We start from the raw sequence: 6,000 nt of genomic DNA on the forward strand, positions 1-6,000 counted from the left end.
CATCAATAAATAAAGCACAAAAAGGTCTAATGCGTTACACAATAAAATGGTTAAAGTGCTAAATAAGAATGAAACCAAAACAACACTTGTGTATGTTAACGAGCATCCACCCACTTGTGAGACATAATAAAGTGAAGTGAGAATAATGGAGGAAGATTGGAGAGGAGGCAAGTGTTGAACCATTCACCTGATTCATGAACAGATGTGACTCGCACGCCTCCGGTCGTGTGCTTGACCCACAATCTGTGTCGCAGTGTTCATTTTTGTTCTCCCCTCACGAAGCTGATTGTGTTCTAACTGAAACCGTTTTTTCCTTAGACATATTGATATTTAAGATAGAACTGCCGTCTTACTTGATCAGACACCTTCAGCTATTGTTTGTTATATGTAGTCATGACTCATGGTCATTATATATTTCTCAAAATATAAAAGAGGGTTCTCTTAAAGGTAATGACCGTGACGACTTATTTGACCTGTAAAATGAAGACTGAACTTTAAATGTCAAAGAGTGATATGCTGGTGCAGTAACATTTTTTTTTAAATGATTCACTTGTGACCTAAACTGGGGAATACATTTTTGCCAAATGATTGGGAAAGTGACATCATAGACCAACCTAATTTACCATTCCCATGCTTAACTTCAGAAATTCATAATCAACACTGATTTATTTGTGCTTTTCAGTTATTTTGCTTGTTCTTACTGTAAAAATGTGACCTGGGTAATACCATCTTTCATATTTGACTTTGGCTTTTTTTTCGTTCTTTTTTTACATAACCTTGCACCTTAAATCTCATTTTGTTCACGCTCACTCTCCTGGCGCTCCTGAATCTGTCTTGCACACATTGCAATGGTGCACAATCTCTTAAAGAGCTCTGTGCCTGCAGGGATACAGAAGATTGATGACGACTATCATCAGACTGTTGTCTCTCTCTTTGACACCATCATGACTTTTTCTTCCTCTCTCTATGCTCCCTCTTTTCATCTTGGAGTAGTTGTGGTTGGTTGAGTCTCATGTGAAAAAAAGAGAGCCCACTCTCATTCAACTAGAACTATGATATGTAATCGTATGTACTATAAATGTAAAGTAGATGAATAACATAGATACAGTGAGCAAAGTGAGTATTTCCTTTACATTTTTAATAAATATTTCATTATATCTTTGAATTGGACATCACTGAAGAAATTACATATTGCTGCTATCTGCAGCCAGGGTACAACACGTACAGTATACCAGTGTAAATGCACGGTCACCTCAAAACAACTCAACACACCACAATTGATATCTAAACTTTTAGCAGCACAAGTGAGTAAACCCTGCAGTGAAAATGCTTAAAATGTCTCCAAAAATCTATTTTTTAATTTTCACCTCGTATATTACACACCTGTACCACCCCCCACCCCCCTTTAAATATATATATATTTTTAGCCTTTCACAGCTAAATCTCTCACATTTTCTGTGATGTTTCACTGCCACTGTTGTTCGCTGTGATACGACTTTGTGTCTACAACTGTATGTTTGCGGATGAGAAAACAGTTTTGCTTTTTGGCCACATGCCCTGGCTTGTTGGATTTGTAAATCATACTTGAATCTAAAAGACCAAAAATAAAGCAGTTTATAGTTTTTCCTTCATTGTGTTATATTAATGGTTAACTTCTGTGATGAAAGCAACTTACGTTTGAGGTTTTCCTTCAACATTTACCAACTCCATTTAGTTTGATTCTTATACATATACTTTCAAATAGTCCAGCCATTTCGAATACAATACTGTATATCAATTTTTCCATTATCTCATTTTGGATTGTGGATGAGATGGAGCATATCTGATTTAGGGCAAAAGGCCGATTACATCCTGGACTGGTCGCCAGTCAATCTCAGGATACTGTATGGAGACAGACAACCATTCACAATCATATTCGCACCATCACTCTCGTCAGCACTGAAGCCAAGGAAGAGTACCACTACACCATCAGTGAGACCCTGCATACAATGTGTGTCAAATTCAATTATCTACATAATGACAACATAAGGTCATCATAACATGCTCATAATTACTCATTAGCTGACAATAATGAGCATGATTATCAAAATACTGTATAGATGGTTGGATAGCAGATGCATTCTACAGGTAACATCACACATCTATTTTGTAATGGAACACTATTGATTACACTACAATTTTGACTGAAGTGATAATGGCACATTGAAATATGGTCTTTAGAAAGGAGCATTTTCAAACCTCTTTGAAAGAGTCAGCTTTTTTTTTCCAAGTTGAAAAAGCTTTTGTTTAGGATTGCAACTTATGATTTCATTTCTTTTCATTATTACCACTGCATCAATTACAATAGAAAATAAATATGATGTCATGGTATTGTTATATTTCACTGTACATTACTATTATTACTTTTCCTGGGGGAACAAAGCTTAATGATTTTGTCTGTCACAAATATGCTCATTATTCCCCCCAAAAAATTAATACACAAACCTTCTGCTTCAGTTACAAATTAAAAAAATCATTAGTTTCTAATAATAATAAAGTAATTAATTTGCTCTTAAAATCACAAGTAAAAATGTATTCATGAGCTGCATAATGCAGATGAAATTGAGTGTGATATCACATATTATCCAGAAGAGGTCACTACTGACTTGCAACATGTCAAATGGCTTTCTTACTGAAGTACAGTCTACAGATGATGTACTGTAATGTCATTTAGTGAATATAATTGCAATTAAAATCATGTTAAATTAGCACACAGCGGCATCTCCACACCAACATGCACATACAGTACAGTACATAACATACAGTATAGGTGTTGATGAACAGTAAGATTATTTTATTAAGATTAAAAATGTAAACTTTACACTATCCAAACACACAGATTTAATGGGACCATGGAAGAAATCAGTCATAATATTTCAAACTACAACCAAGGCAAATTAGATCTGAAACAAAGAAAATAAAAGTATGCATAGGCCTATATATTTGTTTTTAAGTTGATGCTTTCAAATGCTTATGTGTGTTTTTGTTCTTTGGCTGATCATTAATCTGAACAATCAGATTAAATGTTCCCAATCAGAAAAGCAATGAAATGATCACTCTCAGACTTATCACATACGAGCATTCAGGTGGGAAAGAGTGACTCTGTCGAGCCATAACACTGTAAAAGACCTTGACTTTAATGGTGCTCATACAGCAGCTCTTGTAAATGTTAAAGGAAGCTCATAATAGACTTCTTATCAGAGCAGAGGAGACAATGAAGCCAGCAAAGATGGCCGTTCCAAATAAAGGGAACAGGTCAATGAATTGGAGAATTAAAGGAGAGTCTTTCCAACCTGTTAAAAAAAAAAGGAGAGTCATTGTTCTTTGAGAGGCGAAGAGATTTAGGAGTAAGGAATTCAAAGGTAACGACATTAAACTTTACCACCACGTATAGTGAAAAGCCACAGTAGGTGTAAAATCTCTTACACCTATTTTTATGACACCCCATCATTAGTGGCACTGAGAACATGAAAACGACAAGCTTGGTCAGATCATTTCCTCTAACAGTGAACGATATAAGAAGGCTTTGTTTCAGGGCCTTCTACTTCAAATACTGGGTAAAAAAAAAAGAGGCAGAACTGCACTTATCATCGTAATACTTACTTTTTGCATAGTGTGTAAACTTCCTACTATTTTTCACAACCCTAACTTTAACGGTAACTCTAACCCTTCTGACTGTATGTCCAATGGATATCAAAAGTATACACACTGTTTTTTTCAAAAGTCCCAAGACAAATAATTTAAACATTTTCCACCATTACATGTAGAACTCAAGAGGAAACATTTTTGGGACTGCAAGATAAAAAAATGACATAATGTGGTTGCATAACTGTGCACACCCTCATAGCCTTGATGTGGCTGCACTCATAAATTATGAGTCATAATTAACCAATTATGTTAAATGGGAGGTACTATCATTTAAAATGCCACTGATGAACCCCAAATGACTTCGGATGTTATAATAGGCTCACATTAATGGTGGACAAGTTTAACCTTTTTTTTTATCACAAAAACCTGGCATTTGAACAGGGCTATGTTGACTTTTTATAGCCTCTGTAAAGTCTGAAGATCATCCTAGCGCAGTGATTACCAACATTTCTCTGACATGCGAACATTAGCCAATTTCATATCTATGCCACTGATGTATAGTGACAATCAGGACAATTAAATGTCAGGGACTAGGAACTCTACCATGAAGTTCTGAGATTTATTACAAACTCAGCATGTAGGACACATTAGTGTACTCTTCACCCCTTAGCTGGCTCTAGCACTGGTACACATTTATATAAAATGTTTTTCTTTATGAGCTTACGTTTTATATCTGCTCCAAGTTCACGATGATTTCAAACTCCATAAATCTTTGATCTAACACCAGACTAGGTATGTTTTAAAATTCATGTCAACTGAGGCCAGAAAGAGAAGCCCATTATAGTTTGACCCTTGGTCTTTAAATGACCTTCAGAGTCAAAGCACAGTCAAGTCTCTTTTTCAAGTTACAAGTTGCTGAATTTGATGATAAAAAGTTGCTCCTGCTGTGACGTGTAGCACTTTTATTTCTACATTGACCTTGTAAATCTGCCTCATGGTGTTGTGTTATGCTAGACTGCTGTTGTTTTGTTAAGTCAGTATTTACTGCTCTCCATTCCGGGTGCATGTCTATCCACAGTATTTTTTTTTAAATCTATATTATTATGTTTGCCTTTGTGTACCTTGTGTTCTTTTATGTATACATTGTATTGTTATTGTTATAATGTGAATTATGCTTCACTCTCTTGGCCAGATCACTCTTGAAAAGGAGACCTTGTTCTCAAAGCGGTTTTATTTTCTTATTAAAAAAAGGTTTTGATTGAGTGACATAATTAATCTGTGAATTGATAGTGTACTATGTGATTGTATTTATTTATTTATGTATTAAATAAAATACATGCTTTGGCTGATTGGGTCAATAAAGGTAGAGAAACAGTTAAGGGATCAGTGCATTGTATCTTCCTAACATTAGGAGGCAGTAGAGAATAGGAAATACAATACGGTATCGTCAGCGTGCCATTTTAGAACAACGTTTCTTTCAACAGACACTTGAAAAAGCAACGGATTTAATCACATTAGCTTACTTTTATGTGCGTGTATGAACTCACTGGGTTTATGTCTTCTGAATGTGCATTAAAGCCATTAATGCTGTGTTTAAATAATGGTTTCTGCCAATGATGAATAAAGGAAGGTTTGAACTTTTGTGCACCAGAGTGGGTTAGTTATGATAGATCTTGTCTGCACACTTGTATTTTGGTAAGTTAGCAAAAGAAGGCATTGCCCTTAGAGGGCCATTTGTTTCTGTGATTAGATTGTGCCTCCTACCATAATCACCTCATAAACCCCTCCCGCCCTTGCCAGTCACCTCTGCTCCTCCGCCTCCTCCGCCTCCTCTTCCTCCTCTCTTTCTTTCTCCTGGTCCTTGCATCTTTTTATAAATTCCGAATCAGGGCCCCCCATCAGCCTCTTGTCTCTTCCGGTTGTGTATCTTCCCCGCCTCTTATCACCATTATAGAATGTGGCTGGATCAGGCCTGTAAGAATGAGCAATGAGGGAGAGGAAGCTGTGAAGCGTGCGGTGGCTCAGGCCAACACGGTAGCCATTATGGGGCTAAAGCACTACCAGCATGTTTGATGAGGGGGAACAACAGAGACTTGCCCTAGGATACCCCATTAAACTCCCCCTCTTTGTCTTTCTGTCTGCAGATGAATTCACATCCACACACGCGCACACACACACACATTCCTTATGGGTCTTGCTCGTGTTCTATGCTATCCAAAAGCCATGTCTGTCATGAAGGTGCCTTGACTTCTTTCAACAAGCAATGCTTCACATTTGTCATCACTGTCAAGCAAAAGTACATACAAAAAGTGATAAAAGAGCACAAGTATCAATAAATCCAAATAAGTTTGGTAGCAATTTTATCCAAATTAA

The sequence above is a fragment of the Vanacampus margaritifer genome, chromosome 4 (genome assembly GCF_051991255.1).
Source record: "Vanacampus margaritifer isolate UIUO_Vmar chromosome 4, RoL_Vmar_1.0, whole genome shotgun sequence".
NCBI classification, from domain to species: Eukaryota; Metazoa; Chordata; class Actinopteri; order Syngnathiformes; family Syngnathidae; genus Vanacampus; species Vanacampus margaritifer.